Source organism: Cyprinodon tularosa, unplaced genomic scaffold (genome assembly GCF_016077235.1).
Source record: "Cyprinodon tularosa strain WSP-4 unplaced genomic scaffold, ASM1607723v1 ctg1298, whole genome shotgun sequence".
NCBI lineage: Eukaryota > Metazoa > Chordata > Actinopteri > Cyprinodontiformes > Cyprinodontidae > Cyprinodon > Cyprinodon tularosa.
The window spans coordinates 199,800-212,042 of NW_024038112.1; the positions used below are offsets into that span (position 1 = coordinate 199,800).

The 12,243-nt window shown below is 37.3% G+C and overlaps 1 long non-coding RNA gene across 1 annotated transcript; it reads left to right on the forward strand.

Annotated features, from left to right (window-relative positions):
- The first annotated feature begins 1,060 nt into the window (after positions 1-1,060).
- Positions 1,061-2,433, forward strand: LOC119777987. The gene is made up of 3 exons (XR_005280010.1): positions 1,061-1,226; positions 1,724-1,815; positions 2,269-2,433. It is a non-coding gene; the product is annotated as an uncharacterized LOC119777987 (long non-coding RNA).
- Positions 2,434-12,243: the final 9,810 nt, after the last annotated feature.

The following is a 12,243-nucleotide window of genomic DNA, read 5'->3' on the forward strand; positions in this document are numbered from 1 at the left end:
AAAACAGCCAATACAAACAGGAGTGAGGTGAAAAAAATGATCCCTGCATTTCCATGCCTGAGATGTTTGTACCTCTACGGCAAGATAATATTGTTATGTAAATACATACTGATAGGATACTATGCAAACTCAATTTTAACAGTCTTGCCGGGGCTGGGTGATTTGATTCTGTGCTGGCGCATCGTCCTGCGCTTGAATTCAGATGTGCATAAAGGTACATGTTCATTAGTACTTTTTAGTCGCATATGAGGGGACATGTAACATCAGGGGCTTTGGCTCATACCCGTTATTTGTCCTTGTCCCTTTACAGTCTTTACGAATTAATTCTGTCCACTCCAACAAAATCTAAGAACGTGAAACTGAGTCTTTGGCATGCGTAATTACGCAGAGCACCCTGCGCAATAGAGATTTGTCTGATCAAGGCAGCGATTGAGGTGACAAACCTGTCGCTGAGAGAGGGGATGAAAATGATTATAAACGTTAAGAGGTTAGAAGTGATTGGAGTTGAAAATAAATACTTTTTGTTGCAGTAAATTCTATAAGAATAACTGTCATTCTAATTTATATTTTAAGATTCAGTAAGATCTAGAGTTTTTCAATATTTTTAAGTAATACGTGAATTATATAGTTAGAGTGAGATGTATTTAGGTTTCCTTATACCATTAAATATGAATTATTGTATGTACATACACTTACATTCTAAACAAACTTTACTATGAAAATGCAGGGTTTTGAGACGAACGCACAACGCATGCGCACTGTGGCTACAACAGGACCGACTTTCTGTGTCCAGACGTCTAAGGATCACAGAGCAACATGTAGCAGTTAAGTCATTTCACAGGTAAGTTATTATTGTTCTGTTTTATTTATTATTGTTCTAACTGTTTTTTTTTTAAATCACAGATAAAAAGTTATTTCACTGTTTGTAGGACCTTTTTTCTCCTGTGGCCCTTAAGCATTTAACTTTGTTAAGCTGTAACTATGCTTAATGAATAATTTTTAATTAACTAATTCATGCTCCGTTTGAACATGTAAATTTCAATCAAAATATAGTTGTACTTGTGAATCTTTTGTTGATTCAGATCAAGGAGGAATTCCGGAGAACAACAACCATTCCAGTGGATCAAACCAGGCAAAAACTTGACAAATACACACGAAAGCTGATGAAAGCCAGGGGAGGAGTTTTGGGGCCCAAGACGAGTTTGCTCCTGGACCGACTGAGTCAGGTGTGCTTGTTTTGCTTGTTTATATGTTTTACAGGGAGATGGACCTACTTTTTTCTGATTCACAGACAGATCAAATTCTTTGGCAATGCAGTAAAGTGTTTCATGTAGATTAACAGGACCATCCCAGTATTTTTCTGTTCTTTGTGCTCTACTAGGGATGTAACAATATTACAATACTACTCTACCTACCTCAATAACAAGCCTGTGACATGTATTGCATTGTAAGACACCATTGATGTATCAGCATTGACATAACTTATTACTTATATTTATGAAATAAAATACAATGTCTTGCTGCCCTCAGCTGCCTGTCTGTCCCCACCTCACTGACTAACTTTGCTCCTTCTCCATCGCTCCCTCAGTCACCCACTTCATCTCGCTCTTTCTCTGATATCTGGTCACACGATTGGTTCAAGACACCCCTAAGTCTTAAACTTCCCTCACATGCTCATTGTGTATTTATAATGCTTATGTTTATGTTTTTAATCTGTTCACAGAAACAGAGCATTGAGGTGAGAAGAGAAGCCATTATCTCCAGCCTTATACTGTACCATGGGAAGAAGGAATATGACTTTTTGAGGACTGCTTGGTAGGTCATGTTTTCAAACATTTAAAAATAATCTTGAACAAGGGGTTCATTTAAAGGGACATAGTGTTTGAAAGTGATTCATAAATGGGTAATTATCGCAGCATGTTACCATTGTGAAATTTCTTTCAGACACTCTGGCTAGGTTTAGGTTACCTGCTTTATATAGTTTTTAATATTTTAAATTCAAATATTGTATAGAAAGAAAGAAATGCATGGAAACCATCTGTGTTAGACCGCTGTCTCACATCAGATGGGATACCCTCACAGTTCAGGGGAACAGTTTTGTTTGTTTCTGAGTTTATTAGTTTTTGATTTGATGTTTCTGAAGCGTTAATCTGTAACAATATCTAGTATAAGTCATTTTGCCTTATGTAACTGTGGTGTAAATAATTGTATGCTGAAGTTATTAGCTTGCTACAAGAGTGATTGATTTGTAATGTTTGTATGTTACAGTTTACGATGGCTAAAGCGATGGCAGTGGTCAGAGGCCACTCTTCAATAAACAACTGAAAAGAGAAAGAAGTTTGGTTATTGGAGCGTCGTTGTCTGGCTGTCTAGCCGGCTGAAAAATTGGGAAAACTCAGGGCAAGGACAGCACAGTGATGTTAGTAACTCTGTTTTCAAAATCTGACAGCTATGAGATTATCCCAGGATGCAAGAGTACAGCGAAAGCTTGTCCACTGCTTATGGGACTGATTTATGCCCTGAACTGTGCATACCCTCCTATTTTGTGCTACACTTTTAAAGTCCTCTAAGAACTCTTGCTGGAGATGGATCAATTTAAACTCTACACAAAAGAAAACACCCTGAAGTGAAAGTTACTGTCCTGATTCTGTCTTCCTAGAGGAGGAAAATATTTCTGTAATGAATGTTTTAACTCTGACAGTGTTGTAAACTTTTCACTACATATTTAAAAAACACTGTTCCAGTTTGAATGTAAAATTTATCACTGCCCCATAAAGAAATTTAGAAATTGAATTCACACTACTAGTGGAGTTACTTATTTGTGAAGCCGTTTCTTTAATGCATAGAGTATTGCTTCATTTTATTTGTAAACGTTTATCCAGAGACAACTGGCATCAAATATATTGTTTTAGTGCGTAGTTTAACATAATGCAAAAAGTCAAAAATGTTTACTTTAATTTCATGTCATAATTACATGAATTGCCTTTAAACCTTAATGGCACATTACTTAATTATGTACAAAAACTGGAAATATGTTATGTTCTATTGTAAACTTTAAGCTATTGCCTTATGTAACTAGTTTTTACATTTCATTCCACTTTAATAAAACTTTGTGTTAAATAATGCTGTGAAGTTATTGAAATGTCAGCCTATGGTTCAGCTCGAATAAGTTTGAGATATTTAAAAAACATTTTTGCCTTTTTAAATAACTTTAACCTGGTGTTAAAGAAAAATGATTATTTGTAGTCTTTAATACAGTTAATCTTATGGCATGTGTAAAAGGTATGTTGTATACTCTCTTGAACAAGTTTGTGAAGATAACCTTTCCTTGAACCAAAATACTGAATTTAAGTTTGTTCTTGAGATTTATGGTGAGGCCCCCGCATTCCACAAGCTGTCTGTGAAAGCTTATCTTGTGTTTTATGACTTTAAGAATTCTAGATGCCAGGACAAGCTTTCCGCTTTTTCTTGTTAAAACAAAGAAGCAAATGACCCCAGATGTTTGCAGTAAATTAGGTGAAGCTCTAGGCAGTGTTAGAGATGGCTCCTGGTTGGAGGAGCAAAAGCCAGCCTTTTTTGAATGGATTAGATACAAGAGGATAAAGCTTTCTATATAGAAGTAAAAAATCAGATTTGCTCTTGCAACTCTCCAAAGATGTCTTTGCTTTATTTTCTTCTCTCCATTTATGTCAGGTAAATTGAATGTATGTCTCCGTTGTTCTGCAGTTTCTGGTGTAGGTTTGTGCATTGTCTTATTTCTAATTTTGGATTAAACTCTGTAATTCTGTGACGTCAACTAGGGGTGTAAATAATAATCGTTTTGTATCGATGCATCGATCCAAAAGCCGACGATCCGATGCATCGACACGTCCGCAAGATAATCGATTAATGTTTTTTTTTTCCCTCCGGTCTATTTTTATCCATTTGCTCCTGGGCGTAATCCTCCCGTGCTGCAATGCCGCTAAACATATTTTGCCCTCCTACCGCGCTTCCTGGTTATACTCTTACAGCAGTTTGTTGCAGCAAGCTTCACACAGACATTTTTAAATTATGCTCAGTATTGAAGCGTGGTCTGGGCTACACGCTGTGGGTCTAGATACGGCCGAGGCGATGAGGAAGTGGGGGCGAGTTTAGTCCGACGACGAAGGGACATGAGGGCAAAAAGAGCGGAGATTCAGCTGGAAAAAGCGTCCCAGCGTTCTCGCGCACCTCGCGCTTCTAGCGGGTCAAACTTCACGAGTTTTTTTCCGCAATTTCGGTCATAAAAACAAAACAAGCCGGCCTCCTGTCTGGTGCACTGTTTGCAGTCAGCTACAATCTGGGAGAGGTGCAGCGAGCGTCTCTCAAGGGGGCGGTGACGCAACACTCTGAAGCCTTCTTCTTCTTCTTTTTTTTAATGGCGGTTGGCAAACAACTTATAGGTGCATTACCGCCACCTTCCAGAATGGAGTATGGACCAGACAAACTATTATATTCTCCCTAAAATACCCGTTCTTCTTAGAAAATTAAAAATACTACCAAAAACTACATCCCCAGATGACCTTTGAAACAATTCCCTTATATCTAGTTTATTTTTATTCCTGTCTAACTCTCTACACAACATCTCTCTTTCCTGAATATATTTATTACATTCTAAAAAAATATGTTGGACAGTTTCTCTGGAGCCGAGGTATTGCATTGAACTCATTACACTGATATTGTGCAGTATTTTTGCAGTATTTTTTGATGCAACTTTTCTACTTCTGTTATTTGCTGTTGTTTCTAAAGAAAATGCATAATGATATTACAGCTTTCATTGATTTATTTCAAACTTGAAACTTTGTTTAGCCTGTAAGGTGTAAAAAAAAATAATAATAATAATAAAAAAAAAAAAATTAACCGATTAATCGATTAATCGAATCGAATCGTGGTGTATTCTTAAGTATCGAAAATAATCGAATCGTTGGGTCAGGAAATCGATACTGAATCGAATCGCCATGATGGATGTGATTTACACCCCTAACGTCAACACGCCTTGCTGGTTTTCATAGTGACCACACGCAGCTCGCCGAGTGGACCTGGGAAAGGAAGAATGAAAAGCCAACCTTTTTCCAAAAGTTAACTATTTTAGAATATTTTCTTCCTTTACAATTGGGGGCTCGTGCCGGTTCTGGAATCTCGGCGGGCGGCTGTTTGGTCCTGATTGATCCGTTTCGGCCCGACTTCGGTGTGGTAAGACAGTATTTGATTATTTTTTTTTTTCAGTTGTCTGAATCGCCGTGTGGTCGGACCGGGGCTGATTTGCTGTGTGCGGCCTCACAGAATTCAGAAGCTGCAGAGGTAGATAGAATCCCTCCTAAAAGAGTCGGTTGTTTAAGGATTTGAATAAATACACATTACAGGGAACTGTGGCTAGTTCAAACAGAGCCTTTACGTTAACCCTGATTTAAGCTGGGTTTTTTAATTATATTCTTTACCTTGAGGATTCATGCCTGTGCCTCAAAAACAGAATTTCGGGTGGTTGTGTATTGGTTAGTTTTGGCTTGTATCAGCCGGAGATTTCGACTCATCTCCAGTGGACTTATAATTATTTGGGTTAAATGGATCGAGTTGTATCACTCATGGAATAAGGACTAATAGCAGGTTAATTGGACCGAGTTGTATCACTCGTTGAAAGAAAAGGGCTGAGAGTCGGCGTAAGTAGAAGTCTGTTACAGGATGTATCACCTTCTCTGGGACTCTGAAGCGAGTTGCTAAAGAGAATAAAGGACTGAGAATAATTAATTTAGCAGGTTGAATCACCTTGAAGGACTGAGAAGTTGAAATGAGAATAAAAGGGATTTGTAAAAGTGAAATTGGAAAATTAAAAGATGCGTCATACATTCTTTTAGCCGGCACCTGACATTTTCTTTTCTTTTCTGTCTTTTCTTGACTGAACTATGACGTTGTCTATGTTTCTGTGTTTTGTAAGTTTCTTAGTGTTTGTGTGCGTTCTTGGCTGCGGGTTGATCTATGGCTGTGTGTCTGTCTTCCCCCGTTATACTGTATGTTCCACCACGCGCTGCTGTCTATTCGTCTGTCTGTGTCTGAATTGTGCTGAGATTGTGCGGCAGTGATTTGTGTTTCAAGATTGTGTTATGAAATATCGTCAAATATTTTTGCTGGATGTTGTATTACTAACTTTCTGTTAAAATGTGCTTCTGTGGGACAGAGGTGTCTCCATTTTGGTTACAAGTTGTGTTTCACAGCAGGGGGACTGATTGACCCCCCCATTTGCATTTTGGTGCTACAGAACTGAGTGCTTCAGTTCTGTTAGCACTGATGTCCAGCTCACTTTTTCAGGATTCTTGGATTTTGATGTGAATTACTTTTAGAACTGTGTTTTGTGTTAAAATGAAAAGTACAAAATAACAGATTTACAGATGTTTTTACTTTCTCAGTGGGAGAAATGTGTGGCATCAGTTCCAGGCTGGAGCACTGGAATGATCCAATTGTTTTTTTTATAATATTGTAACATTGACAATCACTTCAATTTCTAGGTTTCCTGACACAGGAGGGAACACCCTCAATGAGTGGAACAAGAGAACAAAAACAAGAACATATGGATGTTTTTCTGCTTGACAGTGTTTTCTACACTGTTAATGTGGGACATGTTGAAACACTGATGAATGACTTTGTTTCTTGTAGGACGATCTTCGTGTGCAGCCCATTTTGCATATTACATGACCACATGAACGGTTTTTGGGTTTTCCTACAGGGGGTCTAGGTAGCCATTTAATAACAGTGGGCTATCATGAAATACGGTTGTGTGTATAATATTGAGTTTTTAAAAAAGGTTCACTCAAAACTGAACAATATTAGAACTATTGGATAATTATGTCTTTTTTATTTTTTTTTCAACCATGGTGTTATAATAATTGTGTTTAAGACTTTCACAGGACGAATTTTGGTTTGAAATCTGGGGTAACATCCTGCATCTTTCTTACAATGGGGTGTTGATGAGTCTGCTTGAGTGTGAATGAGAGTGAATGTGTAGGCTGATGGCCTTTGATGGGTTTTAGGATGCTCTATGTAAATATGACCTCAGTTTAGTGTGTAGCTGTGTGATATTTTTCTTATTTTAAACTATTTAGGGACAGTAAAGGTTTTGTTTCATAAATATACTTTTATTACTGCTTTACGGACAATTTTAAGGTAATGACAATTACATATTTTGGTGTCACAATCAAAATTGTGTTATCCACTTTGACTAACAACACTAACACACTAACCTAAATTCTAACTAAATAAACTTGGTTTATATTTCATATGGGTAATTGATTGGACATGTTGAAATTTTAGCATAATGGGGGAAAGTTCTTCCATTTTTGTTGTTCCACCTCTAAATAGTTTTTCTTTTGGAAATTAGAAAACACAGGGGGATGTTATAAAGATAAGATATTACAGATGGAACTTTGAAATTTACATCATCTCAGTCTAGTTTGAATATTAGATGGAAGATCGGAGAAATCGTGGAACATCTTATGATATTTTGGTTTTTCAGCTAATTATTATATAACAGTGACATAGATTCTAAATTGTTTTCAAAATGATAATTTTATTATATCAACAGGGGGAGAAGGAGAAGTAGACCCTAATTCCTGGTAAATTTTTGGATATGGTTAATGGTAAATTAGTTAATCAATCATTTTGATTTCTTCATTCAACAATAGTGAATTATGGATTTCTTTAATGTAGAGTCATATGGCCTTCCTGCTTGACTAAAATATGGTGTATGTGATATAGAAGCTTATACTAAATTAGATTTGATCATCTAAAATTGAACGGTTTCAAATAACATCTATGCCATGTTTATTTACATTTAAAATTGTTGATAGATTTCTGCATCACTGCTGACTTTGATTATATACAGTTGGGTGTAAATTCTTTGTTGAGGAAAATTTTGGTTAAAACTGCTATGAAATTCAAATAAAATGTAAATGATTTCTGAAATTTTAAAATAGGACTTTGTCTTGAAGCGTGGGACAATGATAGAGATGTTTGGTATTTAGTAGAACAATATGAAATTTATAATTATTTGGCAAAGTGCAATTCCATCACAACTTTTATTAGTATCAGTACTAGGACATTCTAGAGTTGCAGTTCAGGATTTGGGGCAGTTGGCCGTTTGTGCTATAACGACAACAAATCTAGAGCCACACGGGAGGATGCATCACAAGATAAATTTTATTTATAGTAGTGAAAGTAACAAAATGTGGCAAATATAAGTTTTGCTTTTTAATTACTTTGTATTATTTTTTCTCTGGCAGTTCTCCTTCCTTCTGACTTGATGGCAATCTTGGGGGAAGGGTCTTTTAAGCTCAGAGATCATGGGAAGATGTATTTGAAGGGATCTTCTTGATTACCGCATCAGGCCGCTGTTGTTGCTGAACAAAGACATGATGATGCTGAACTGTGCCCATCTTCTGCTGGACTGCTGTATGAAAGCCAAACGCTGTTGAGCAATTACGAAGGTCAGTGAAGGCGAACTGTTCTCCTGCTGTCACGTGAGGGCAAAGTGCTGCTCACAGGACCTGGCAACAGATGTCTCCTTTGACTGTTGCTTTTCATACCTGGCTGAAAACAAAAGGGACTCAAGCGTTATCTGTGGGAATCTTCTATGGCTGGGAATCAGCAGTGAGTCGGGACCACAAAGATCATAGACAAACCCGGACGGGGGTTTCAGTGGATGACTGGTCTGCTGGTTTCTATGTCCTGCTTTGTCGACCACGAAAGGCTGACCAAAGTTCATCAAAGCGGGTCTGTATCCAGATGTTTCTGCACTGCAGGAATGACTGCTACTCTGGACACCTTCTGATTCAGCGGATAAAGAATGGGGCATGGCAAGTCACTCAGCGGTGGTCCTGTTGTGTGTTCTCATGTTTGATCCTGGATTCTCACCTCTGATCATGTGACCTGGGCGCCACAGCCCGCTCCTGGGGTTCCCTTCAGTCTGCAGGTTGGAGACGAAATGGGTGCCAACAAAACCTGGTAGTGGTGAATAAGTTCTTTTTAAATTTTTGTAGTGTGTGATGCCATTGTTCTCTTCTTACTTTGGTTATAGCACTGATGCGCCCTGTTGTCTTCACGTCCTGAAGCCCTGCAGTGTAATTCTAAGTGTTAAGAACACCCCATCCCCTGGGGTCAGAGGTTTTACAATGCAGTTTGGGGGTTGGTGTGCACCAACTGTTACGACACTGCATTCCTCCTCCATGATTCACTCTGTTTGTCTCACAAAATGCTAATGTGTCTTTTTCCCTTCCTGCCTGCCAAGAATGGGCAGGGACTAACTATTGCAATTACATATTTTTTCTTAACCATAGCTGAATTGCATTGTCTGTTACCCTTCATCTACTAAGGAAGATGATCTAAATTTTATTTACATAGTACAGAGGCTACCATTCAGTAAAACTAAATTTAAAATATAAATGGAATTTAAAAGTAAGGTGTTAAAGTGGATTGATGGGTGTCTATAGACTGACTTACTGAGCGAATGACACCAAGTTCTGTGTTGATTTCATGAATTTAATCAGGTGTGCAGATTGTAACAGCATCTGGGACACCATGTTTGAATTGCATCCAGCTGTGTTACATGAGGCTAAAGTTAGTGGTGATAGCGGATTTCATCTCAATGACTTGTATAGGATTTTTATTGTATTCTATGACAGAACATTTGTTCTGTTATAGAAACAGGGGGACATGAATGGAATTGATCTGATAAGCAAATTTTTAGTTTGGATCTCTCTTTACTTTTTGGAAAAAAAGTAAAGAGAGGCTCCGACAGCAGGAAGTAAACATGGGGCGAGTCTTAACAGCTGAAAAAGGACAGATCAGTTTAATACATTCTGCATAGGATGCAGTTCTTCCAGGCTATGCATCTTAACAAAAAAACAAAAACTATATTCCACTATCATAAATGTACAACAGAAAGCACCTTGAGTGCCCCAGTGTGGTGAATGGGCCGAACTTATGAAACACTTTTCCAGTCAAACTGAAAACTCAAAGCTGTACACTGGAGCTACTTTCTCCCAATTGCACTGAACAACAAGCACACATCCATAAACCGATACGCAGGACGGCAAGCAACTCGGAGTTCAGTGTCTCGCACAGGGATCCATAAACATGTGAAAGGGAGAGGCTGTAATCGAACACACATCCTTCATCTACTACTCAAACCATTGAGCCACAGTCACGGCATTGTCCATTGTGTCTTAGGTTACTTTTTTGGTCAAAATTAAAGAACAAACTCAAAACAATTTGCAATACTGACATGTTATGCATAGGTGACTAATATGTAAACACGCATAATGGAAACATTACCTCTGCAGATCAAACAGACAAAGGCCTGTTTTATTTCTGGCCAAACTGGAGACAGGTTCCGGCTCTGGGTCACAAGATTATGAATATTGCTGGTAACCTCTTCTAGCCCTTGAGATGCCTCCAGCAGTTCCTCCACTTGTTCACGAAGTTTTTTCACTTCTTCATTTCTGCATTTGGCACATTGAGCATTGGATTAGCAAATTAAAAAAGACTTATGAGAAGTATGCACCTGCAATCTTTTTTGCCTGATAATATTGTTAAAAGGGCTATGACAAGTGATATTTGTGTCAGAATAAAAACGGAGAAATAATGACTATTCATGATTTGGTTTGACTTAATAGTAGTTGGAATCAAATTCTCCAAAAAGTCAACTGGTTACAGTATACCAGCAAGAAATCAAAGCATAGATTTTGACAGTGTCAGGTCAACATCTCACTTTAATTTGTTGTATGTCTGGATTTAACTGCTGGCTCCATTCATCCGACTCAGAATTTGGTTAATGAATATATAATAGCCACATTCTACCATAGGATGGCGTGTCCTGGAATACGAGTACTCTTGTGCCCTGCCAAATCTTCAGATCAGTGATGGAAAGTTTGGCTCAGTTCCCAAATAGCTAGCTTTATCCCTAAAGCACTCTCAATTTTGCAGTATCTTTTGTAGCCTTAACTGTTATGTTAACTTTACAAAAAATAACTGCTAATCTTTTACCACTCAAATCAGTAGTTCTTGATGATACTTATATATTTTCGTTATTTATGCTTTATTTAAACTGCAGCCAAATGCTGTTTTATTTTGTTTTTACATTCTGCAAAGCATTGCAATCACCGTGGTGTCTTTAGTTGCAGTAGCAAATTTTCCCTCCATTTTCAGTGAATAGTAAAAGCCTATTTTATAAACTTTTATGCTTTGCATGGCCTACATACTGGTAAAAATAAAATTTTGCCAAATTCTATTGAAACCTTGGAGATCCCTCTTTAGATTTACTTCAAATCATCGGCTCTTAGAGCCAGCAACAGCTGAAGTCTAAACCGCTGTAGTGGGTATAGTGTGCTTAGAGACATTAAATGCACTTTGCATTCCAGATAAAGACAGATCTTTGCTGTTTCAACCCTAACTTCTGCTTTACTTGGCTTATTGTTGTGTGTAAATGACACAAAACAAATCAGACAAGCCTTGGAAGAAAAATTTGTAAAAAAACAATATGAACCACCTTTCATCAAACTCGAAACCACGCCCACATTCCAAAGTGACAGCCGGAAGTCCCGCCTTAATTAAACCGGAAGTCCCGCCTTAATTAAACGGAAGTCCCGCCTTAATTAATATAAAATTAATATAAAATTAATATAAAATTAATATAAAATTAATATAAAATTAATATAAAATTAATATAAAATTGATATAAAATTAATATAAAATTGAATAAAAAAAAATAATAAAAAAATGAATAATTAAAAAAATTATTAAAAAATTTATAAAAATGCATATAAAAAATTAAGTATGTTATTTTAATAACGGTTATGATGATTAAATGATTATTTTTAATTACTTGTATTGATTTCTTATATAATCACTGTAAGCACTCCGTTTCAATCTCTGCCTGCCTGCAGCTTGAGCAGCTGTGTGATGAGTGCAGTCACTCACACAGCCCCCCTAACCCCCGCCCCCCCCCCCACTCCCCCCCCCCCCCGACGCTGCAGCAGCTGTAGCCCCCTAAGTCTGCCTTGCTATGAGATACGTTGCCTCATAGGATTCTGCAAGAGATATATATATATAGATATATCTATATATCGATATACACGATTAATAATGATGTACATGTATATGTATCGGTCTATTAAAAGACAAAAAATTAATAAATAAATAAAAATAAAACATAAAAACCAAATGTCTTATTTTGTTCAT